The sequence below is a fragment of the Hyperolius riggenbachi genome, chromosome 12 (genome assembly GCF_040937935.1).
Source record: "Hyperolius riggenbachi isolate aHypRig1 chromosome 12, aHypRig1.pri, whole genome shotgun sequence".
Classification (NCBI taxonomy): domain Eukaryota; kingdom Metazoa; phylum Chordata; class Amphibia; order Anura; family Hyperoliidae; genus Hyperolius; species Hyperolius riggenbachi.
Window position 1 is genome coordinate 172,556,244 of NC_090657.1, and position 27,200 is coordinate 172,583,443.

A 27,200-nucleotide genomic window follows, 5' to 3' on the forward strand; every position below is an offset into this window, starting at 1 on the left:
GCGCATTTTTTTTTACCCTACTTCTCTTTTTCCACATGTCTGATGTTTGTTGTGATCTTGCTCTTTGTAGGATGCAGAGGAGTGTGACAAGGCTGGCAGTGTGGTAACGTGCCAGGCAGTGATCAGGGCGGTCATCGGAATTGGCATAGAGGAGGAGGACAGGAAGCACACGTGGATGGAGGACTCGGAGAGCGTGAGTATTGTTATTGTATAACGTTGCTGGATTCCCAAGTTTTCAAGGCCACCAGTTTATAACGCGAGATCTCGCTGCATCATTGTCTTACAGTGTGTGTCTCATGGGGCCCTGGAATGCGCACGCGCCATCTACGCACACGCCCTGCAGGTGTTCCCCAGCAAGAAGAGTGTCTGGCTCCGAGCAGCTTATTTTGAGAAGAACCATGGAACAAGGTAGGCGTGTGTAGAAGTATCATCAAATGTCCCATAAAAAGTGTAATGGTTAAGGGCTCTGCCTCTGCCACAGGAGACCAGGGTTCGAATCTCGACTCTGCCTGTTCAGTAAGCCAGCACCTATTCAGCAGGAGACCTTAGGCAAGTCTCCCTAACACTGCTACTGCCTATAGAGCGCGTCCTAGTGGCTGCAGCTCTGGTGCTTTGAGTCCGCCAGGAGAAAAGCGCATTATAAGTTTGTCTTTTGTCTTTAAATGGGTCTCCCCATGCTTCCTCCAGCCCCTTGCAGCTGACATGTCCCTCACAGCATCTCGGCTCGCAGCCGCCAGCTCAGGGTCCCCGCCGGTACAGAGGCTGACCACCTCTACTGCGCCTGTGCTGCTAATCAAGTAAGTCCATGTTGTCTGCAGTGTACTAGTTCTGTCCCTGCGCAGTACACTGCAGACAACGTGGACTCGATTGACAGCGGCGCAGGTGCAGTAGAGAACGACCACCAATTCAGCCTCTGCACCGTTGGGGACCCCGGCTGCGAGTGGAGATGTGGCGTGGGACATGTCAGCTGCAAGGGGCTGGAGGAAGCCCGTGGGTAAGTTATTATCATGGGGCAGCACATTTTGATTGACTATTCCTTTAAAGTTCAATTGAAGTGAGAGGTATATGGAGGCTGACATATTTATTTCCTTTTAAACAGTACTAGTTGCCTGGCTGTCCTTTATACTAACCTGGGGATCCCTCCAGCCCTCTATAGTCCGTGTGGTCCCTGAGATTCCATTCGGTCCCCTCTGTTGCTCCAGTGTAAGGCCTGTGATCAAGCTGAGTCACTGCTCATGTGCAATCCTGTCCACACACCATCTGATCGCACTCCCAATGCCTGGAGCGTTCCGCACAAAGCTTAGTTATAGTCCTTGTGAACTGCGCATGCGCAAAACACTCGACTAGGGGAGTGTGATTGGGGGGGATGTGCACGACTGGGACTATATGTCATTATAGTTCCTCTTTATCCTCTTTCGGATGGCAGTGATTGAATTTTATGCCTAGTTTGTGTAATTTTATTCTTTGTAGATTTCAATCACTTTTCGCCATGCGGACCTGGTGCTCTGTCATCGCTTGCTCTCCTGTTACGCTGAGAGCAGAGCTCCATATTATTGGCTCCTGACCCCGTGATTGCAGTGAGCCAATCACAGTGATCACTGCTCGAATTTAGAAAAAAAAAGTCTCTGGAAATCTGTGTGTGTTTATAAATCGGACTCCCTAAATCCCAGAAATTCAGTAGAAGCCGCACACACTACACTAAAATGGATACAAAAAGCAAAATATGAATAAAGTTTGTTGAAATATCTAAAGTATGAGGTGGTCACACATATTTAGGGCCCTTGCACACTGAGTCTGTTGCGTCACAAGGGAAGATATCACTGCATTACAACATTATATTCCTATGGGGCATTCCTCATCGAGTGCTGTGTGACTGGTTCCCACAAAGTAATGCACAGCATGCCATGCGTTATAACGTCAGTGAGGCACACTTACATGGTACTGTACGGGTGCACTGCAGCAACAACACCTGATGTGTCTTTGCAGCAAACTCTGTGTGGAAGGGTCCTAAAATATATATTTATGCAGTGGCTGGATAGTTTACTGGGCTCTGACACAGACCTGGGTGTGAATCTTGGCCCTTCCTGTTCAGTAACCCGGCACCTATTGAGTGAGGAGACCTTGGGCAGGACTCCCTAACACTGCTATAGAGCGCATCCTAATGGCTGCAGCTCTGGCGCTTTGAGTCCGCCATTATAAAAGCGCAATATGAATGTTCTGTCTTATCGAACAGTTTGTCAAATGTCACTTTGCAATGGCTGTAACCACATGGAAGGGTAAAATGACTAATCAGTGAAGTAAATACCTTTATAAATGTGAATTACAAATGGTTACACGTGCGGTACAACCCAATTTACTGCACAGAACATTTTTAACAATTGGGCCTTGAATTGAAACTTTATCCTGTTTAATTTTATTTCTCCCCTTTCATAGGGAGTCGCTGGAGACCCTCCTGCAGAGAGCTGTCGCCCACTGTCCGAAGGCGGAGGTTCTCTGGCTGATGGGTGCCAAGTCCAAGTGGCTGGCAGGTGATGTGCCAGCTGCCAGGAGTATCCTCGCACTGGCCTTCCAGGTGAGTGCCCTTGTGGCCGTAATAAACCTGAGCAATGGCTGGTATGTGTCCTGCAAGTGGGAACGTGTTCCTAGTAATAGAGGTACTTGGGTACAGTCAGCCATATACAATTCATGGTCAGCCTTGGTTATCAAGTGATCTGTTAGTGTAGTCCTATATCTGGCAATTTTGCAGGTTGATCGACCATCGAATCAGATGAAAATTGGTGCTGCAACATGTCCACTTGATTGATGACTCGATTGTTTTCTAGGCGAAATCTGTTGAATGCATCAATTGGACATGCTGGAAAATCTTGGTCAAAAGTGATGGGGTGCGTGATGGTAATGGCGTTAGATGCAGGCGTGCCTGGTACCACGTGGGTGACAGCAGAGGGGGCTGGCAGTCACACCAGTGAGGAGTCATTTGGGTGGTGGCCAGGCTGGCAACATCACTAGGCCAATTCCTGATAGATTTCATGCTGAAATCTGGTGGGACTTGGACGGCAGTGTATGGGCAAGCAACAGATCTCTCTCTGATCATGGTCGATCTGCCTATCTCCTAATGTATGGCCACCTTTATTCCCTGTTTTATATCATGTAATACGAGAGTTTACCTACACTACCTAACTATTCTAAACCTGTTATCCCTCATACTGCATGGAGGTGGTAAAATTGGCCAATGAAGATTTGATGTGTGTATGCTCCTTTTATCTATGTGAATGAAAGTGATCTTAATTGTTTTTTTCCTTTTCTTAGGCCAACCCGAACAGTGAGGAGATCTGGCTGGCGGCCGTAAAGCTGGAGTCTGAGAACAATGAGTATGAGAGAGCCCGAAGACTGCTGGCGAAGGCGAGAAGCAGCGCCCCCACCGCCAGGGTAAAAAGCTTACTTTTATTTATGAAGAATAGGCATGACAATGCTTTGGAGAACTGATGGAGAATCATGTGATCAGTTTGATCAGCTGATTTGTAAGGTTCTGATTTGCTGGTCATAAGCATGTGTTAAAGTGTAACTGTCCGGCATAAAATCAAAAATCAATTATTTATTTTTATCTGGTAAACAAGTAATAAGGATGCTAACCAGGCAATCCAAAAGTTAAAATCACTATTACTTTTCTTGCTGATAAATGATCATTCCCCAGTTTACCTAACTTATTTGGTACACACAACATTTGGTACACAAAAAGGAAGTTGCAGGGCATGCTGGGTTGTCTTTTTTTGCTTCTCTACTTCCCTTCACACTTTACTATTGCTGCCTGATTGGCTGATTCCCTCCTGTTTACCCCTCCCACCCCTCTGTTCCGGGAGCCAGCAACTGAAGCCAATCCTGATGTAATTTCCTCCCTTACTCTCCTCTGCCTAAAATGCCGAATATGGTATTTTACTGACCTACTATTTCTGTCGAGCAGCCCATAGTGAATTGAGGCCATTGTGTATTATGCCAGTGTGCTCAGTAATGCATGGTCTTCTCTCTGTGTGCCGCAGGTGTTTATGAAGTCTGTGAACTGGCCCTTAGTGAATTGAGGCCATTGTGTATTGTGCCAGTGCACTCAGTAATGAATGGTCTTCTCGCTGTGTGCCGTAGGTGTTTATGAAGTCCGTGAAGTTGGAGTGGCAGTGTGAACTGGCCCTTAGTGAATTGAGGCCATTGTGTATTGTGCCAGTGTACTCCGTAATGCATGGTCTTCTCTCTGTTTTCTGCAGGTGTTTATGAAGTCCGTGAAGCTGGAGTGGGTGTTGGGGAAGGTGGAGGTGGCTCTGGACTTGTGTGAAGAGGCTCTCAGACACTACGAGGATTTCCCTAAACTCTGGATGATGAAGGGTCAGATTGAGGAGCAGCGACAGCAGGTGGACAAGGCCAGAGAAGCCTATAATCAGGGGGTAAGTGTGGTCACCTTTGTGTGGGGTCAGCTCAGGAGAGGCTGTTACATCATCACAGAATATTTTGCACAATATAGCATAGCGTTGGTTGAATATCCCCCTGTTTGATTTGCTGGCCATTTGATTAAAATGTGACCAAAATGTTCGAGTTGGTTAATTCAAATGCAGAGGTTTCCCCAAATTGCTTTAGAGTCTGGCGCTGCCGACTTTAGCGGTTATTAGCAAAGCCCCCAGGCATGCTAGAATCGCCACATTTGCTAGTTAAGGAGAACAGTGGGAACAAGGAATAGGGGGATATTTTTCATTCAATGACAACCTTGTAGTTTTTGTGAAAATCAGTTTCATAATAGGAATAATGTTTTTTTAAATATTAAATAAGAGATAAAGTTTATTAAAGGGATGTCCGAACTGCAAAAAAAAGACACCTACTTACCCGGGGCTTTCTTCAGCCCCTACCAGCCGTCTTGTGCCCTCGTCTCCGCTCTGCTCTCAGCCGTTGGCTTCCCGCTCCCCTCCGCTGCAGAGGCTGACTTCCCCAGGTCGTCCTCTGCTGCACCTGCACAGTACACTCCACACCACGTGAGAGTGATTGACAGCAGCTCTCGTGCAGGTGCAGTGGAGGACGACCTGGCGAGATTTGCCTCTGCACAGTCATGGACCGGGAGCCAGCCCCTCTCTTCCAGAGCCCACCATATCATGGACATCATTTCATGCAGACTGGTATAGCTCAGGCTGCAGAGCCTCACGCTGCCAGCCCTCTGCATTTTGGCTATACTGGCCTGCATGGATGACAAGGGGTTAAAGAGAACCCGAGGCGGGGTTCTCACAATGAAATTCCAATACAGAGGCTGGGTCTGCCTATAGAGCCCAGCCTCTGTTGCTATATAGATCCCTGCTAAATCCCCCCTGTGCTCAGTCAGACCCCATAAATTACAGCCGCGCTATGCGGCTGTGTTTACCTTTGTAACGTCAGTCTTGGTCGCTCCCCCCGCCTCCTGCATTGCTCCGGACCCCGCCCACGTCCGTTCCCTCCAATCAGCGGGGAGGGAAGGGACGCGGGCGGGACCGGAGCGATGCAGGAGGCGGGGGAGAGCAGAGACTGACGTTCCAAAGGTAAACACAGCCGCTGCTGACACGCTGCGTGTCGGCAGCGCGGCTGTCATTTATGGAGTCTTGCTGAGCGCAGGGGGGATTTAGGGGGGATCTGATTAGCAACAGAGGCTGGACTCTATAGGCAGACCCAGCCTCTGTATTGGGATTTCGTTGTGAGAACCCCGCCTCGAGTTCTCTTTAACGAGGCTTGGGAGGGGGACACCACATCTACCCCCCCCCCCCCCCCTTCAGAGTCCCCCCTGCACTTATTCCCACTATTTTAAGCACATTTGGTGATTCTAGCATGTGTTTGGGCTTTGCCTTTGCACAAGGACAATCCATATAGGAAAAAAACCCATCTTATGGAGACAGCCAGTGCTGATTTGTGGTACAGGTTACTTACCTGGTTGCAATACTGACACTCTGGTCATAACGCTTAGAACATGTACAGTGATGCAAGAACAGCGAGAGCAAGCAGTGCGGCAGTGATGTGAAATCTACATCTTGGCAGGGATCACAGCTCCCAAACAGGGCATAGACAAATATCTCTCTAATTGAATCTGATAAGAGAGAGATCTGTCAGCTGCCCACACACCACAGGCCGTTTCCCCATCAATTTCATGCTGAAATTGATCCGGAATCGGCCTTGAGCGCCGCATTTGTCTGCCTCGCTGCCCCTAATGAAAAAGTGTGTGTGTGTGTGGGGGGGGGTGTAGTTAGTTGGTGTTGTATTTGTATCGAGCAATCCCTGCCTGTGCCGGATCCTGGGGATCTTGCTGTATTCTTATGTTCTGCCTCGGCAAGTTTTACAAGGTATGTTTCCTCTTGTGTATTACCTGCATTTTAGGAGGACTCTCTGTATTTATTGTTCTGACCATCATCCTATCCTTTATGCCTTGTTACAGCTGAAGAAATGCCCTCACTCCATCTCGCTGTGGCTTCTGCTCTCCCGATTGGAAGAGAATGTGGGTCAGCTGACCAGAGCTCGGGCTATCCTGGAAAAGAGTCGCCTGAAGAACCCCAAAACCCCTGAGCTGTGGTGAGTATAGACTGACATAGTTCGGTTTCATAAAAAAATAACAAAGGCTGGTTTCTGTGACGGGGCGGAGCTATGTGCTGGCACACGGTTGATATATAGCTTTGGTGAAGGTTATTACACAGATGGCGCGTCAGGTAGTTATAACCTCTAAGCGTTAGTGTACCTCTTGGTATTTTGGGTACACCAGAGTTATGCTTTAATTAGCTCTGTGCAAAGTTTAAACAGTGCATGGAATGCTCAGAGCTGCTGCTTCATGTCTGGCCTGTATGGCTTTACCTAACATATGCATCAAAGCAGAATTACGAGTATTCTTATTATTCGCCCTCCCTAGTGCAGAAGCTCCAGGCTTGTGTGTATGAAGTGTCTGATAACTTCTCTATCCCCCCTGCAGGTTGGAGTCAGTACGCCTGGAGTTCAGAGCTGGATTAAAGAACATTGCCAATACCCTGATGGCAAAGGCACTACAGGAATGTCCCAATTCAGGTGAGAAAGATCCGCATTGGGAAAGCTACAGTTAATAAGATGCAAAGTTATTCCCACTTAGGCAATTAGATGTCACGACATCTCTGGCCTGGTTGTAAGCCAGCCAGGGCACTATCTACATGGAGTTAACATGTTCTCTCTGTATCTGAGTGAGTTTCCTCCAGACACCCCAGTTTCCTCCCACATCCCAGTAAAATTGCCCCTAGACTACAATGGACATATGACTATGGGACATACACTACATGATACATACCTAGACATATGACTATGGTAGGGATTAGATTGTGAGCCCCTCTTAGGTACAGTTAGAGACAAGACAATGTATTCTGTATAGTGCTACGGAAGATGTCTGCGTTATAGAAAGCCTAACTAATAATAAAATAATTACGCAGCGTGGAAATGGACCAATCCATTTTCAGGCTGTAAAATATCTCCCGATTTTTACGAGCATATGATTGACCATTGCTGTGTTACTAAGTGGCTCGGCAGCTAGGTACGTGCAAATCTCAGCCGAGACGCTGCTCTTACCTGTACATTTTAAATGTGAGATAAGTTCGTTTTCAGTTCCGCTTCCTGTTCGTTCGATCGGCCATCTTGTTCCGGCATGATGTCACAGAACTGTTTTGTCTTTTTCCAGGTATCCTCTGGGCGGAAGCCATATTCCTGGAAGCCCGGCCACAGCGGAAGACGAAGAGCGTAGACGCCCTGAAGAAGTGTGAACACGACCCGCATGTGCTGCTGGCGGTCACCAAGTGAGTGCTCCGCTTCCTCCCTCTAATATTGATGAGGGGGCGCAAGCTGTTACCTGCTTTCATTTAGGCAATAGAAACAGTCATTAAACATTAAAGACCACTTTATAAATGTTGTTGCTGTTGGTAGTAACATTATTAGTTAAATTGCAGTATAGTAAAGCATCGACAAGATGTCTCTGCCTGTAAAATCTGGTGATTATCTCTATGGTATTGTGATTTCCTGTATTCACTCTGCATTATTCTCTGTTCTAAGTAAGCTGCATTTCCTTATGGTGGTGTATGTTTTATCTCTGCATTTTTTTCTTCAGTAAAGAGTTCTGACTAGTTATACTGGTGCCTATCTGCATGTTCAGAACACTCTGCTCCTTCAGTTTCCTCAAAAGTTATAATGGCCTGGAAAAAAAGTTCTAACTGTAATAATCCGACTTTGATCCAGGCAGACATATAATTCAACAGTCACATGTTACTGAGACTATCCTTTTGTCGCTTTTTCCTCTCTATCAGGCTCTTCTGGAGCGAGCGTAAGATTTCCAAAGCACGGGATTGGTTTCACCGCACAGTGAAGATCGATTCTGACCTCGGCGATGCCTGGGCCACTTTCTATAAGTTTGAGCTGCAGCACGGCACAGAGGTGAGCCCTACTGCACGCCTAATGTGGATTTCTGACATCCGAAACCATTACCTGCCCCCTGGTTTACAGTATTGTGTAATGAAAATGTGCAGTCACATGATTCAGGCAGGCAGCTCCTGCTTGACCTAACGAAGGGCTAGAGCAGCGGTTGGGGCAGAATCATGCAGCAAAGCATGCTGGGAGAAGGCGCCCTTTCCTGCTCTGCAAATGGCGTGAGATAGGCTGGGCTGACTTGCTATAATCATTTTATCTACGCAGCAAACCTGCACAATACAGATGCGTATAATGTAGCACTAGAAACTAGTCTGTTTCTGTAGCCACAAGGGGTGGTTCCATTTTTTTTGTTTTTTTTTTTTCCGAAAGTTTCAATATAAGGCCTGTTTCCACTAGCTGTAAAGTGTGGCAGTTTTGCGCACGCTATTTTGGATGCGTAATCACAGCTTATTGACATCAATAGGCTGCATCCGAATTTGTGTGCGGCCAAAAATAATTGCTGCCGGCTAGTTTTCCGCCGACCGCAACCATATCCTTATAGTCGTGCATGTGACTATAGTGTTTATGGCTGTGTCTTCACAACAGCACATGTGCTGCATCCAATCCGGAAACTGACGCTGCAACCAGTGGAAATGGGTCCTTAGATGTGACTATGTGTGCATAAAATAACTTAAAATGGCACGCTAATGCTTAAAGTGTACCTGAGGCGGGGAGATATATATAACAAAAAATTATACATACCTTTGGCTTCCTCCAGCCCCCTCCAAGCGGATCGCTCCCTCCCCATCCTCTGAATTCTTTGCAATTTGGCCCATAAAGTCCTTTGGGGCCAGTCGGAGCAGAATGCTGTGAGCGACAGTAGCGCAATGGGGCGCATGCACGCAGCCGGGCCGTGCATGAGCAGTATGCCCCAGACCGAAGGACTTAACAGGCAAATTGCTGAGAATCCAGGCAGAGCAGGACGACTGCAAAGGGGGCTGGAGGAAGCACCAGGTATATATTTCTCCCCCACCCCCAGTCTCTGGTTCCCTTTTAAAGTAGGATTGACCTCCCTAAACTAATATATATATATATATATATATATATATATATATATATATATATATATATATATATATATATATATATATATATATATATATATATATATATATATATATATATATATATATATATATATATATATATATATATATATATATATATATATATATATATATATATACACCTACTCTTAGGTAGAGTAACAAACATATGAAAGCATTCGCTGTGTGTAAAAACGTTAACTTTCAATGCAGAGTGCAGTACAAAAGCCTGTTTCTTCACTCTGTCCCCCCTCCCTCCTCAAGTGACTCAGGCAAAGAGCCTTGTCTGGCTTGCAATGATTACATTTGCATTGTATTTACATATAAGCCCATAGACTGCAGTTCAGTCCAGTTAGGCAGTATCTGATATAACCACAGGAATTCGGTATTGCAAACCAAGCCAGTCAGGAAATAAAAAAACAAAACTGAACAATGCAAAAATGTTTTATGGCAGCACCCTAAGCCAGGGCTGTGGAATTTATACAAAAATCATCTGACTCCTAAGTTTATGAAACCTCTGACTCCAGGTACTCAAAATTGCTCTGACTCCACAGCCCTGCCCAAAACTGTGTGATATATTCCACACAGTCTGCAATAAAGTATAAGCCTGAACTTGGTGGAGCAGGACTAATCTTTTTCCATTTCTACTACAGGAACAACAGGAAGAGATTTATAAACGCTGTGAGAACGCAGAGCCGCGTCACGGAGAGATTTGGTGCTCCGTGTCCAAAGACATCAAGAACTGGCAGAATAAAATAGGAGAGATACTCGTTTTAGCGGCTGCTAAAGTCAAGAACACGTTCTGAGGAGGCCGCCGATGCGTTGCGTGGAAGTTCTTCCGCTTCGTTGGGCTGTCTGATAAACCCCTCCTTTTTTGTTTTTATTTTTTTTACTAAGCGAGCCCTATTTAAGTCCCTCATTCCTTGATGAGACTGGCGAGAGTGTGACAAGGGGCGGATATCGCTGTATTTTACATCCCAGAGCCCAGATGGTAATCCGTGGATTTTCTGTGAAAATTCGGACACTTGGGATCTGCCGACTTACGCCTACAGAGATGGACAATGGCACTGAATTCATTCTGGCTGCGCTGCGTCTCGGTGGCCACTAGGTGGAGACAGAGATCTGATCACCCACTTTGTTACAGATTGTATTCACAGTGATGCGTTGTCCGTGCAAAAACGGGTAGAGAAGCCCTTTTTCCAAATGCTTTGTGGTATTTCGCTGTGTTTTTGAAATATGTGTATAAAGTTGTTCATCAATGTGAAACTTGTCTCTTATCAGATTTTGTGCATTCTGTGCAAAAAAAAAGCTAGATTTAGTTTAGTATCAAAACGAGCGAGTCAAGTGAGGGCGTAGCGATAGTATTTGAATTTCGTTAGGCGAAGAGATATATAGTTTACAAAGCTGTGGTGGTTTGCTCATACAGTGTTCTCCCCAGAATTTTTTTCCAGCCGGGTGGCATAAAAAAGTAGCCGGGTGGGGAAGTAAGGTCACAATGAATGGAGGAGGAGGGTCACGCGGGGGGGGGGGGGGGGGGGGGGGGCCTGGGGAATTGTGACGTACGTGTGTGTGTGTGTACGTGTACGTGTGTGTGTGTGTGTGTAGAGGATCACGAAAAAGTGTCAGGTGGGGTATTTTGATCACCCTGGGTAATAGGTATGAGAGAAGATCACGCCGAGTGTTACTGGATGTGGAGATACCACTGACAGCTATCAGGTGCGGAGGGAGATCTCACCCTTGGTGCAGCTGATGTGGGTGAGGGGTTCATACTAGATGCCTCACACTTTGTTGCTAGTGGATTGAGGGTACATGACTGGCTGCTGCTAATGGACAGAGAGCCATCTCCCTTTGGATTGTATGGAGGAGGGGTCTCGCACTGTGTGATATATATCAGCTCCTCCCTGGCTTGCATAGGCAGAACAGACCCATAGGAGGAGAGATTTATTTATGAAGGATTGCAGTCTGGGCTTTCACAGGACACAGGACTTTCACGTCACAAGCACACATATAGAACAACAACATAGCCACTGGCTCTCACACAGTTAAATCTGCAGTTTAAATTGCAGCTGACTCCAGACAGCATTCTATCTCTCACCGTGACCTGCCCGGGATCCTCCTGCTATAAATCACAGCCCACCACACTGCTCCGTCCTGCTGTCAGCTCCCCTATGACTCCAGCACGTGTTTCTCCCCTGTGCTATAAATCACAGACCACCGCACTGCTCCGTCCCGCTTTATACGCTGAACTTCGTGCACATAAATTAACACGTTCAGCCGGTCAATGATTGCGCTCTGCCCGCCTCTAGTCTCTGCCCAGCACATCCCCACACAGCTTACACTAAAAAACAGTCATGAGTCTGCAGTGACAGTCAGTAGCTAGCGCTATGGTCACACCTCTTACCATACGCTGAGCCAATCAGTGCAGGAGCTCGCCGGGAAGGACGAGATCTCGTGTGCAGAGGGGAAGAAGCACATCCTGACAGCCGGGCACTTGTCAGTGAAGAGTGCGACTAGAGGTGATAGCGATTTCATCAGCCGGGCGGTAACTTATCTTACCTGGGCGCTCCGCCCGGCTGATTGATCCTGGGGAGAACATAGTCATAGTTCTATAGGATGAGGCTTCTTCACCTAAAAAACTTGTCTTAAGTACCTAACGACCGTGTCACGCCAATGGGCGGCGTGACCGTGGCGGCAGCCCCAGGACCGCCTAGCACCGATTGGTGTCAAGTCCTGGAGCTGCAGTTTAGCAGGGAACGCGTGCGCAAATCCGCGATCGTTCTATGCCGGTTCACGGTACTCCGCTCCGTGATCAGCCTGCTAGCCGGGATCTAGTAGACTGTTTAGCTCCGAAAGGGGAAAGAATTCCCCTTTGTTTACAATTGTACAGCGCTGCTATCTCCTGCAGCGCTGTTCGAGGGACTGTCCCTCAGAGCGGCTCGTACTGCGTGGCCTCTCATAGGCTGATGCCTATGAGAGGCGGGGAACAGTGCTGATCGCCATCCTATGGCGATTTAGGACGGCACAGGGGAGAGGGAGAAGGGAGGGAGGGAAAAGCCTCCCTTCTTTCAATAAAAAAAAATTGCAGTGTGTCCCGTTAAGGACATTAAAAGGAAGTGAACACAGCTACACCACCCTATGTTATTAAAAATGGCCTGGCCACTAGAGGGGTGTAAGCCTGAGGTCCTGAAGTGGTCAGTTGAAGTAAGAAGAATATGGAAGCTGCCATTAGTGACTTTCTTTTAAAGTGTTGCCTACCTGGCTGTTGCGCTGAGTCTCTGGCTTGGAAATATTATGCAGGTGTTCTGGCTGCCTGCTTGCTGTCTACGTGAGTTAGGCACTTTGGCTGTGTGTGTGTGTGTGTGTGGGGGGGGGCTGCCATCTTGCTGGTGTTATCAGCACTAGGCTCAGAAGAGTTAGAATTCCTAAGCATTTCTATATGGGGAATGAAACGCTAATAATTCGGACTTGTAGGCAAATTTTAATGCCGATTTGCATGCAGCTTGAAATCAGCAGGAAGTAAGTTTAACTGGCCCAATCCCAAGCTCCACACAATGCACACTAAAATTTGCAAATTTGTCGGTTAATAGCATCTTACTGACCCTACTGTTAGCACATGCGCTGCACGTGTGTCAGTTTGTTGATTACTCCAGTGGTTTTTTAATTCTGTCTACTGCTGTGCTTTGCAGTCACCTCATCCAGTCAGCTGAAACAGTCAGAAAGAATTAGTGCTTTCTTGCAGGGGAGGCTTAAAGGGCACCTGAACTGAGAGGGATCTGGTGGCTGCCATATTTATTTCCTTTTTAAAAAGAACCTGAGGTAGAGAGTTTTGTTAAAGAAACAAAAAACAAACATGCTACCTGATCCAGGGGGCTGGCTGGATGTCCATTACTGCCACTCTCTGCCGGTGCTGCATCCTGCAATCTGCGAAAAATGAAAAACCCCTGGGGTCACAGCGCTGCAGCTCTGGTTCTGTGTGTCTCAACACAGAGCAGGGAGGCGGGGAAAAGGAAGAGCTGGCCAGGTAGAGCAGTGGAAGGGGTGTACCTAACGCCAGAGTGGGCATTTTACAGGAGTGCCTCTCCTGTAAGGGATGACCCTGCCCCTCGTATATAGCCGACAAGCAGCTTGTTGCCATTTTGGGTGGTGACAGGGTGGCTGAGAAGTTGCGTAGGGGACACAGGCATGGCACAGAGCAGGGAGCATGCCTCTGTGCCCCATCTGCCGACAACCCCTCCCTCCTCCGCCTTGTCTCGTCAGTGTTGTCGGAAATGAACGTGCAGCTAATATAGTCACACAAGTATTTTATTAATGTCAAAATAGCAAGAAACAATGCAGTAGCACACAAGTAGTTATGCAATACAGACCGTAGCATGCTAATACGTCACAAAGCAACAATAATGGATGACGCCCTTATCACAACCTCATCCGACTGACAAGGCGGAGTCCTTACCACCATCCTTATAACCGTAGTTGGTGCTGGACCAGATGGCCTTTTGGCCTCCGACAATCACAGATTATAGGGCTGAGTAATTAAAGACGATAAAATCAGTTGAATGCTTAACCAGAGCATTAGCATTGTTGCATTCCTAAAAGGGAGATTCCAATACAGGACCAATGGGTCCTCAAACTGACAACTTTTACGGTTCATTAAATCTAAACAAGACTTCTTATCCAAGGCTAAAGGCCTAGTAAATTAACTGTATCCAGACATTAACTAGTAAAGAAAATATCGGGTGGTTCTTCCATGAAGCAATGTGAATCACGAGCTTCCGGGAGGCATCAATTAGAGGGCGGCAAGAGGCGGCTCCCCTCCCCAAATGTTCCCCTCCTCACACTCCGTCTCCGCCTCTCTAGATGCACAGCGCCGCTTCACTCACCTGCTCTCAGCGATGGGATCTCCAACCGCCCATCCTGCATCCTGTGGCAATGGCTACAGCAGTGCTTTATGTGACCTGTTACATGCTGCCGGGTCACATGAGGCACCACTGTAGTCAGAGAGGAAGCAGGACTTCACGTGTGGCTGGTGATCCCATCGGAGCAGCACATACCTGGCATCCTGGTGATCAGATGCTGGCTGGGGGACAGCAGGGGGGAGATGCTTACAATGTATTCTATTGCTTCAGGCGGCAAAAAGTCTAGAACCGACCCTGGAAAATATCATAATTATCAAAGTAATGTTACTCAGAGGTTGTAGACTACACATTTTGATGAAGAATACTAATGTACATAACAAGGGGGAGTGACAGGAACGCCAAGGGAGACACAGGGAGGTGGGTGCTTCAACCAGACCAGGAGTCCCTCCTAACTCGCCTATCCCAGACCGTGTGAAATCTCCCTGGCTTAACCTCTGTAGGCATTTATTAGATTTTTGTATGGAAGTTCTTTTTCCACTAACTCAATCCATTCCTGCAGTGTAGAGACATGAGGATAGCCAGCATCTACCTTTTATTAACCTAGGGGAGTGCAAAGTCTGAAATGAAAGTCTTGTCAGAAGAGGGAATCTCCTCATCCGACAAATAGCAGGATCCAGAGTGCAGGGCATCCCACGTGATTGTGGAGAAAGTCCACTGTATCCTGTAGTCTTTTATGGGTGGACCGAACCACAGAAGATGTAAAATGGAGGCAATGAAAGTTTGACAATGGGGGCAACCTGCAGGATAGTCTCTTCATAACGTCCTCATTCTCGCCGGTGTGAGATTTGTGTGATATACTATATATGTTTGCGTAAGCCTGTCTTTCACACAAGGTGAAACCTTTTTTGACCGCTTCAAAAGCATCCTCCCAGTCCTCCTCATCCATCTCAATTTGCTCCTCTTTCCAACTTGCCTTAAAGGGAACCTGAAGCGAGAAATAAATGGAGGCTGCCATATTTATTTCCTGTTAAACTATACCAGTTGCCTGGCAGCCCGGCTGATCTATTTGGCTGCAGTAGTGTCTGAATCGCACCAGGAACACGCATGCCTAATCTTGTCAGATCTGACAGATGTCTGATGTCAGAAATGCCTTATCTCCTGCATGCTATTTTATATGCGGTCCCAGATAAACAGTACAACAGCCTGCGGGCCATAGTTTGCCCACCGCTGCTCTAGTGTGTGCAGGTCTGGAAAAAGTTCTATTAGTTTCTTAAGAAGGTCTCCCAGGTTGCAGTATATTTAGGGCATTGCAGTAGGAAGTGATTCTCATCCTGGAGAGTGTTCTGCTCACATTGGCCTCATTTCTGGTAGCTATGTGAGGTAAATATTTTTTTGTTGGTAAAATACCTCATTTATTTTCCTCTTCTTTGTTTTTTTTGTTTTAGCAATTCTGAAGTGTATGTATTTCCGAACATGTGGTAAAACATACGGGAAAAATGCATAAAGTTTGGTAAAACGTGCGGTATTTCAGTGGTAAGCCATGCGGTCAATAAATTATAGTAGACTTTAATTGTCTTCCATATGCTTACCTCCCCAACTTTTTGAGATGAGTAAGAGGGACACATAAGTCACGCCCCTGTCACACCCCTAGTCACGCCTACCATAAATATTTCATGTGGTTTTATAATTCAACCCACACTGGTCCTTTCTATCCTGGTTCATTTCCTTCGTATTGACATTTTTAAAATTAGTAATATCAATTTAATGGATGGGAATAAAGTTTAGAGTCAAACACATTTTTAGTATAGAAATATATATATATATATATATATATATATATAATTTTAGAAAGAGGGACAAAGTCCTGAAAGGGGGACAAATGAGGAGGAAAGAGTGACAGGGCTCCCAAAGAGGGACACTTGGGAGCTATGCATGTGTTAGGCTAGTCTTTAAAAGATTTTTTTTTTTAATACAAATTGACGTTACTGCCAGGTACAAACAGGTCTTATGCTGGGCATACACGGCGCGATAGTTGTTATCAATCGAGCCGCTGATGGCTCGATTGATAATATTCAACCTGTCCGATCACTGCGGCGGATCGACTCCGCGCTCAATCCTCGCGGGCGGACAATGGAAGAAACGAGTGGCTAATAAGGAACTGCCCGCAGGGGACGAGCGGGAATCGATCCACGCGGACGAGCGGGGTCGCGCCGGCATCGAGCCAGCGGCTCGATATGCCCAGCATTAAACTGATTTGTAAATGTGCCAACATGCCCCCTAATTTCCATGAGAATAGAGATTTTTGGTAAAATGAATGCAAATTACCACACAAATCACATAATTTACTGCATGCAGAAATTCATGACTAAAATATACCGCATGAGGTAAAACATGACTAAAACCTATCTGACTACCTATGTATCATTACTGCATGAGGTAAATTACGTACATGAGGTAATTTGTTTGAAAACCCTACCACAATTGAGGCCATTGTTGACCTAGTCTATCCTCCCTGGGTTTGTACATTTGTCTGTCATGGTCGAGTAGTGTATGGGTAGCTTTACTCAGCTTCAACATGTAATACCAGACATGTGACAGCTAGTGGTGCTGTGTCCCCCCTCACTTTAACCATGAGATGGACTGCCAATTATTTGTCAGGCATGAAGGGGAAGAATTAACGTGTGCTATAAATGTGTCTTTATTTGTGTGCCTGGGGACATCTGTATGTTGCTGAGCGGAGGAGGGGGGGACGACATGGCTTTCTGGAATGTCTATAAATTTATATTCTGTCTCCATTGTCACCCCTTTGTTTTCATTCCTGGTCAGACCTCTCTACTATATAAGGAAAGTTGGATGATGAGACTTGTGTAATGCTGTCACTGTGGTGGGGCTTGGGGGGAGGGAGCCAGTGTAACCCCTGCTGTGCTGGCTGCGTTAGGGTATGTCACATGGGGCAAAACTATGCCTGACTCCATCTTGTTATAGCCCTCCTCTTCATAACTGTCACACACATCTCCCAGCTTGAAATAATCAATGCAGTGGTAATAGTGCAAACTGTATGTAGCTTGGAATCGGACCAATCAAAATCTACTTCCTGTCAGCTGTGATTAGCCCAATCCAAATCTGCATTAAATTTGCAGGTGAGGCAGAGTTATTTGCGTCTCCCTGAACTCTGGATGGGCAGAGGTTTTGCAAAAGGTGTGAAAAAAGCCAGCTGTGTAGACCAGAGCAGCAATCCTGTAACGGGAGGGCATTTGACACCATTTATCATCAACGCAACAGTTTTTTCGTCACCACTCATTTATATTAACAAGGAACATACAAAGCGTCACACACCGTGCAGTATTGCGAGGTGCTGGGCCAGTAAATTATTCTAAGTATTATCCACACCCTCAGTAGAAGCAAAGGAATTTTTATTTACATTTCAAGTCAGATGTCCATTCCAATAACCAACGAACGTTATGGGGCCGCAGCAGGTCCCTTTTGTCAAGGCATTCAACAGAATGTTAACCCGTAACGTAACCACAATTAATGCCTCCAAAACTTTCAAAAATGCCGCCATAAACAATTGCTAATTAGCATATGTAAACCTATTTAACCACTTCAAAGAGATGCAGTGATCATTTGTTTACTTCCAATGGAATCTATGCACTCATTACTTCCTATTTAGCATACTATAGAGACGCAATAGGAAGTAATGCGCGAGGACATCATGTGGCCAAATAGTAAAATTACACCTACACACTTTTAATTTAAAAAATAAAAAAAAGACCCACAAATTTTAAATTAACAGATTACCTCCCACACCATCCCATAATTACCCAATTTTTTTTTTATATTAAAAAAAATTACAATTAAAAAAAATTATATAAATGGTTACCTTAGGGACTGAACTTTTTTAATATGGATGTCATATTATATATGATAAATTACTGCTAATTCTAAAACTATGGGCTTGTAAATAGTGACGGATGCAAAACTGAAAAATTCACCTTTATTTCCAAATAAAATATTGGCATACATTGTACTAGGGAAATATTTTAAACATTGCAATAACGGGGATAAATTAGCAAATAAAATGCATGGGTTTTAATTACGGTAGCATGTATTATTTTAAAACTATAATGGCAAAAAAAGGTGAGAAATAGCATTTTTTTTTACCATTTGGTGAAAAAAAACAAGATATAGATTGTTTATTTGTGATAAGTAGTAATAAAGCTATAGGTGAAAACTGCTCTCGTTTTTTAAGGCTACCTGAGGTGACATGTGACATGATGAGATAGACATGGGTATATACAGTACCTAGCACAGAAATACCTAGGCTGTTTCTTTTTTTCTTTCTCTGCCTGAAAGAGTTAAAATTCAGGTATGCAAGTGACAGTTTCTGTCCCAGTCAGACTGGGTCAGACGATAGCATAACCCTCACTGATAAGTAATTACAGCCATAAAATACGTTCCTGTCAGTAAATGCTTTGCTTGGTATCCAGGGACACTAATAGGGGTCCCTAGAAATGTCATATGCTTTGACCACTTATCGGACTGCTTCTTGGGGGTATGTTTACATATGATAATTAGCAATTGTTTATAGAGGCTTTTTGGAGGTATGTTGACTGTGATTACACAATTTATATACTTGTCATGCACATGATTTTGTTGTTACTATTCTGTTGAATGCCTTGACAAGGGTGACCAGCCGTGGCCCCAAAACGTTCGTTGCTTACTGGCATGGACATCTGGCTTGAAATGCAGATGTATTAACAGGCGGGCATCGTAACGCAGTTGACATCTGTGTAATCTGTGTCAGTTAGTGATAATTGAAGAAAGAGATCTACCTGTACGTGTAACAGCCTGGTCGTTTCATTTCCCTCATTAGAACTGGCGAAGGTATCAGAGAAGAGCGACGAAAGATATATTGTAGAACACAAAATGAATGGTGGCCACTTCAAACAATTTATTTTCCTTTGGATGTGAATGTTATGCAGATAACCTCTCAGATGTCTCAGTTTCAGCGCCATTTATCTTTTTGGATAGCCGGTAAGCAAGAGTTGTGACCGTGGGAAATTGGTGAATTAGTATAAAAGTGCTCATTAACACTACAATATTTTCCTCAGATATAATTCGATCAGATTTTACAGACCGTAAGTAATCCCGAAGGTACCGTAATTGTCTATTGTTCCTGTAATCCATACATGTCAAACTCCGGCCAGTGGACCAGATCTGGCCCTCAGAGCCATCTGATTTGGCCCTCAGGTGGTTTCCCCGCTTTGCATTATGTTTGGCCCATTCTAAAGCACCAGGGAAGCTATACTGGAGGTAAGCCCTAGATAACCAGAGAAGCCATATGGGGAGGGGGACAGCACTAGATACCATGGAACTTTATAGGAGAGGGAAGGGGCCACTAGACACCAGGGAACTATATAGGGGAAGGAGGGAGCCACTAGACACCAGGAAACTGTGTAGGGAAGGAAGGACCATTAAACATTTGGGAACTGTATAGGGGAGGGAGGGGGTTTATTAGACACCAGGGAACTGTATGAGGGAGAGGGGTAGCCACTAGACATTGAGATTGGCCCACGACTTGGTCCCAGAGCTCAATTTTGACCCACTTTGTATTTGAGTTTGACACCCCTGCTGTAAACAGTTCAATTTGAACACTTTTTCACTTCATATACAATCATAAAATCAAAACTTGATATCAATTAAATTGTTCAGACTAATTGACCAAAGAATTGTTTCTCTTGGATTTTCTCCAAGTACGGTGCAATTTTCTGTACAATTTGAGCGTAAAAATCTGATCAATTGATTGCATCTAAGGAAACATTGTCTCTTTAACCGTGGCAACCATTTAAGCTGAATAACTCAATAGTGATGGTCAGTGTAATGCTAATATTAGCCAATCAAAGCAGATTTTATTCTAATTGTATCCTGGTTGGCATTGGATCAATCAAATTGATCCATTTCAAAGCGGCATACAATTTTCGTTTGAAGGGTGTTTGAGAAAATCACATGACCTACAAAATGTAAAAAATAAACAAGAATCCCACTTGTGGGTTGTTGCAACAAATAGCATGTCAGGTGATAACAGAAACTACAGTCAACACTGAAAGGCATACAATTTTCATCCACTCAGTCGTTAGCATCTCACTGACTGTCCTTAGTGCTGATACAATTATTATTATTATTTAGTATTTATATAGTGCCAACATATTCTGCAGCGCTGTACAGAGTACATAGTCTTGTCACTAAGGGCCCGTTTCCACTCTCCTAGAAACGGCCGCGAATCCACAGTTTCCCCGCAGGCAAATCGCGCGGGGAAACTCTGCCATAGGGGATAACGGCGCCGCCGGCCGAATCGCTTGCAGTAGCAATTTGGCCGGTACCCCCTACAGAATTCGCGGAGGAGGCTGCGATTCCCATAGCCGTGCATGGCTTCGCCTGCGATCCCGCCCACCCGCTCAGTGCCGGCGTGCGTCTACGAGACGCACGCCGCACCAGTGGAAACGAGCCCTAACTGTCCCTCACAATCTAATCCCTACCATAGTCACATGTCTATATATGTATTGTGTAGTGTATGTATCGTAGTCTAGGGCCAGTTTAGGGGGAAGCCAATTAACTTATCTGCATGTTTTTGGGATGTGGGAGGAAACCGGAGTGCCCAGAGGAACCCCACATAGACACGGGGAGAGCGTACAAACTCTGTACAGATAGTCCGCTGGCTGGGATATGAACCGGAGGACCCAGCGCTGCAAGTCGAATGCTGACCACTATGCCACCGTGCTGCCCACCTGCACTGTACTGGCGCTTAAACCTGCTGCAACTCTGCCAGGGTCACATGCTGCCAGAAGCCAATCTGTGGCCATGTGATGATGTACAGTTCTGCTGCTGTATTGGCTATGTGTTGTGACATGAGACTGCCTGAAGTTTTTCTAGGTTTGCGCCGTCTCCTCCAGCTGTGCCAGCAATGTTAAGTCCCACTCAGAACCTCCATATTATATTTTCACAAGTCATCCAGCAATCCTTCGTTCATTAAAAGAGTTCCACTTAAAGTGGACCTGAACTCTTGCACAGGACAGAAGGAAAGCACAGAAAAATAGAGTTGGCGAAAAAGTTTGCGAACCGGCGAGCATCGCGAACCGCAATAGACTTCAATGGGCGGGCGAACTTTCAAAACTACAAACACTAATTCTGGCTACAAAAGTGATGGAAAAGATGTTTCAAGGGGTCTAACACCTTGACGGGGGCATGGCGGAGTGGGAGAGTGGGATACATGCCAAAAGTCTCGTGGAAAATTCCAGATTTGACAAACAGCAGCGTTTTAAGGGCAGAAATCACATTGCATTGCTAAATTGGAGGCCTAAAGTGCTTTAAAACATCTTGCATGTGTATACATCATTCAGGTAGTGTAATTAGTGTACTGCTTCACACTGACAGACCAAACTCACTGTGTAACGCACTGCACACAGCTGTTTGTGTAGTGACAGCCGTGCACGATGGCGGTTTTCAAGCCCATATGGTCGGGCTGAGGTAGCTCAATGACGGAACAACAGTGACTGAGTGTCCAGCTGATCGAATTTGGTCTGTCCACAATGAAGCAACCTTTTTATCTTCTTGGGTTAGGTGTGCCCCCCAACACACTCATATAGCTGGTCATTGCTTCATTGTGATACGCAAGCCCCTTCACCGCAGCAAGGTAACGATCACGAAGGGGAATTGACGCATGTACATGCCTTTTGTTTTGTTGTTGCAGCCGCAGTGCAGCCAGAAAAATTAGGCAGGCATCTACACGCACCAGAAAAATCGTTATAGCGGCCACAGCTAGCAGCGGCCCTAAAAATTCAGGAATCCACCTGGAGTCCTGGACCCTGTTGGTGGTGGTCGGAGAAGGCAGTCAAGTGGCCTGCAGACGGTGTGGGGACGACTTAGTCTTGGGGCAGGCAGTCACACGGCGTGCAGGCAGATATGCTGTGTGTGGGGACTGACTTAGTATTCGGGCAGGCCTGACCGTGCTTTGCAGACCAGGCATCCGTGGTCAGATGGACCCTTGACCCAACTGTGTGCCAGAGATGACACCACGTGCCTTTCAACATCATAGTACAGTTTGGGTATCGCCTTTTTTGAGAAATAATTGCGGTCTGGTATCTTCCACTGCGGTGTGTGGCTTAGTTTTTGTGTGCTGCTTTTCCTCAGGTGGTTATCCCATTGCAGTTTGTGTTTTTCATCATGTGCCTTCATAAGGTAGTTGTCCCTACGCGGGTTTTGGTCTTTCCACGGCTCAATTTTCGGTGGCAGAGAGTACAGATGGCATCGTTCTCATCTGAAGCAGACACACACACAAATTTCCACACCGCTGAGCCCTGGGATGATAAAACTTTGGTAATGGCTGCCAACGGAGTGTTAACTGGGGTGCCAGAATCGGGGCAGGAGGAGGAAGATATGTCACGCTTCCGTGCAGAAGATGAGGTGTTCTGTGTTAAATAGTCAACTACTTCTTGACAATATTGGAGGTTGATGGCACGTGCCTTCTTCTGAACACTGTACTTTGGTCGAGGGCCACACAAAATCACGTAAGCACGACCTCGAACAGGCCTGCCGGGTGGCCTGCCTCTGCCTTTTGTTTTGTCCATATTGGGGGGATGAAGAGAAAGGTATGCACTGACTTGACTAATATAATGTGCAGTCACACAGGTGCAGTGAAAATGTTGCAGTGACTGCTGGTATAACAATGTGCAGTCACACATGTGCAGTGAAAAGGTTGCAGTGACTGCTGGTATAACAATGTGCAGTCACACAGGTGCAGTGAAAATGGACGCACTGACTGCTGGTATATAAAACGGCATGCGGTCACACAGGCGCAGTGAAAAGGTTGAGTGACTGCTATATAAAACAGCGTGCGGTCACACAGGTGCAGTGACTGGTATTATAATACAATGTGCAGCAGTCACAGTAGGCACTGAATGTGCTGGGCCTGGCACAGTATAGCAATTAGCAAGAACCAGCTGCGACAGACAGGGCTGTATATGCAGTGTCAGTGGGCCACACAAAAAAAAAAACATCACAAGAACATTAGCTCTCAAAAGAGCTGTTTGGGGGTGATTTTCAGCAACAAATATCAGCAAGGAGCAAGCTAACAGACCTCCTAACTATCGCTTCCCCTATCTCTCCATTCTCTCACTAATACAGCAGCACACAGACAGAGTGAGAACATGGCCGACGCTGCTGCCTTGTATAAGGGGGGGGGGGGGGGGGCTCCAGGAGGGAGTGCAGCCTCATTGGCTGCCATGTGTCTGCTGACTGTGATGTAGAGGGTCAAAGTTTAGCCCAATGCTGTAGTATAGGGGGCGGGTCGAACTCGCATAAAGTTCGCGATTCAACGCGAACCCGCGTTCTTTGCGTGAATAAGTGCAAATCATTCGGGACAACACTACAGAGAAATGCACCCTGTATGTATTTAGAGAGTTTAGCCTGACTAATCCCCCCCCCCCCCTTATCTCATATTAGATGAGTTGCGTTGCAGCATGCTTTTTTTCACTGGAATGCAATGTGATGCAACTCAAGGCATCGCATCTAAGTGTGAATCCACATTTTTTGGCACATTTACCTCCTTGCTGGTCTAAAAAATCCGGCAAGGAGACAGCATGGAACTTTTTTTATATTTTTTTTTTTAAATCATGTAGCGAGCTTCAGACTCTCTGTAATGGGGACTTCGCGCGGAGCGCCCTGCGCTCTGTGCAGTGCACGCGTAAAGTTTTACGCGCGAAAAGCTGGTTTAGACGTGCTAAGGGGGTTTTCACAGGTGTGCTAACAGTTAGCACCGCTTTGTGAATCAAGCCCTATGTCTGCTTCCATGAAAGCAGGAAGTAGACTCACTGCAGATTTATTGCAGGATTTGTATCAGCTGCAATAAAGAAATGTTTTTTCTATAAAGGTTATTATGCTGTTGCTTATCTTTTAGAGCAGAGAGGAAGTTCTGAGTTCAGGGCCACTTACCTTGACTTCTTGTAACTAACCTTAAAGTACCCCTGAACCAACGCCAAAATAAATGATTGAAGCCCATGGTGGGCTATATTACCTCCTCCTGAGTTTGCTGCTGCTGCTCGTGTCCTCTGCTCCCCTCTTCTCCCTACTAATTACCCATCCATGGTACTTTTCATATTCAATGGGATCCTCCACTTTGAACCTAGTACACACATTCAATTTTGATTGATAAAATTGGCCAATCAAAAGTGGACGTGTGCATGCACCCTAGACTCCTTTGCCACTGAAATTTGAAATGATACATTTGTCTTTATAGAAGGGTTAAATAAAAGAGAAGTGAGAAATGGTTTCTTACTGCAGGCAGGACAGGATGATAATAAGAAAGATGATGACATGGCTGAGCTGTAGTGCTGGCAATGGAGGGCTCATCTCTTAGCAGTAGAGGGAGGAAGTGGGTGGTGTCATATGCTCGATACCTTTTGGAACTAAATTCTCCTAGCAGGAATCATCTTTGGAACTTCTGCATCAAAGAGGAAAACTGCAGAGTTCCCCATTCACCCTTTACGGACTATGACAAAGCTGAGGGGGAATGAGACATGTAACCCAGTGGCATTTTGCAGACTTCTAGAAAGCAAAGTTATTCAGTGACTAGGTCTATACAGCACTATGGAGACTGGCTGCTTCCATCAGAGGCTGATCACACGGGTGTCCCTGCCGGCCTTTGCCGTCTCTCTTGGTGACCTCCTAAGCCACTCAGCTGTCCCTTCTCCCTTCCCAGTCTCCTATCACCCCCCTCCCCTCCTCCCCCCTATAGACTGACCCAGCCGCCTATTTTTAGGTCTTTATTTTTCCGCTTGTTTTTCTCAATTTTCAATCAGGTTTGTGACCTCATCACCTTCTCCCGCTTTTTACATTTCCTCCTTCCTTCCACCCCCACCGCCCCCCTGCATCATTTCTTCCACATGTGCTCACCGACAACCAATAGGTTTACCCTCCCATAAAACTCCCTTAGGAGGGGACAGAAAACGAGTGAGCTCATGATATATATTTTCAGTGGCAGCTGCAGAACAAAAGGGGAGATAATTACATTTTCAGGTTGGAATTAAGTGCTGCAAAGGACAGTCGCTGGATCCCATGTCAGGCTCAGGTGAAAATATACCATACCAATATAATCCTATACAATAAAATGCAAGTGTCCCTGCGTCTGTCCCGGGACGCAGGGCGGGCCGGCCGAGCGGGTGGACGTGTGTGTCTGTGCGCGCTGCACGCACGCATGTACGCACACACGCGGCGGTGGTGGCGTGAAGAGACCTAGAGCCCGTGTTTAAACGAGCTTAGGTCAACTAGTATACCATATAATATACTGTTGGATTGACTTGAGCTGCGTCTTATCAGTCGTTGGTCACCTCTTATCAGTGATAACGCCTTGTCGTTTTCACATCTTTTACTTGACAAAAGTTGTCCAACTTCTTCAAGTTGTTGAGCCTTCAGTAACAAGCATTCCGTACAGATCACCTGGCAGAACTAAAGATGTCACCAACAGTGATACATTTCAGGATGTAAATCAGGGAGAGTAGAGATTGTACAATGGACAAACGCTGACTAAATCATCTATAATGAATATTGTAAACAATAAGCAATTTTCTTCATTACGTTGTTTTCACTAAAGTTCCTCTTTAAAGAGACTGCAGAAAAAATTTGTCCTGGAGGGTATTCACCTCGGGAGGGAGAATCCTCTGGATCCTATTGAGGCTTCCCCCGTCCTCCGTCCCATGGCGATCTCACTGCAGCCCACTGAATGCACAGCCGACAATTTGTCAGGCTGTGCCATATTTACCTTCCCTGGCTCCAGCGGGTGGCGCTGTTGCGGATCTCCGCTCGGAAATAGCCGATCGCAGTTGTGTCCCCTGTACTGCGCAGGAGACTTGTGCTTGCGCAGTACAGCGGACCCGACTGGGATCGGCTATTTCCGCCTATTTCTGAGCCAAGGGCCGCTACTGCGCTGGAGTCGGGAAAGTAAATATTTACATGGCCGCCGTTCCTGGAGCTGCAGCAAGACCACTGTAGGACGAGGGAAGCCTCGATAGGATCCAGAGGCTCCCCCCTCCCGAGGTGAGCACCCCCAGGGGCGTTTTTTTTCTTCCGTACAAATTCTCTTTAAGATGGAGGATTGAGGAAGCCCCTTGACCATTTAGATTTGGCTTCAGTTATGCTTTGAGGATCACACTTGATCTTTGTGAGGCTCAGTCAATGGGGCCCGCTGTGTGTGCTCGGCAAACTATCAGCTGTCACATGGATAAAGTCATAAATGACTCTCATCAGCTGAGTAATCAATCTGTTATTCCTGATAACAGCCTGGAAAAGTACATTTAAAGGGAGAGTCCAGCTTTTATGGACTCCGACCGCTGCTAAAAAGAATTGCTTACAGATCAAGGTCAGAGTGTTGACTTAACAGACAAAAATACAGAGTAAGCAGCATTGCTGTGCATAAACTACAGATAAGCGGCCTGTGTCAAATCTGCTGATACAACTGCCCAAACTAATGCCTGGTGCACACCATGCAATTTCCCATCAGATGGGTCCAATGGATCATTTCCGACAGGTCTGATCTGATTTCCGATCATTTTTCTGATCGATTTTCTATCTGTTCACTTCTATACAAAAACAATCGAAAATCAGATCGGACCTCTCAGGAATTATCTATTGAAACATCTATCTGGTAAGAAATTGCATGGTGTGGACCAGGCATAATGCTAGGTACACACACCATACAATTTTTTGGCAGATTTACCTGCCAGATCGATTATTTCCAACATGTCCGATCTTAATTTCGATAGATTTTTTGATTTTTCAATTGTTTTTCCGA

The 27,200-nt window shown here is 45.9% G+C and overlaps 1 protein-coding gene and 1 pseudogene across 2 annotated transcripts in view; one reads left to right on the forward strand and one right to left on the reverse strand.

Annotated features, from left to right (window-relative positions):
* Positions 1–10,772, forward strand: part of LOC137541626 (pre-mRNA-processing factor 6-like) — a 47,511-nt pseudogene extending 36,739 nt beyond the window's left edge.
* Positions 1–27,200, reverse strand: part of LOC137541584 (sterile alpha motif domain-containing protein 10-like) — a 597,983-nt gene that overhangs the window by 510,895 nt on the left and 59,888 nt on the right. The gene's annotated exons all lie outside the window — the stretch shown is intronic.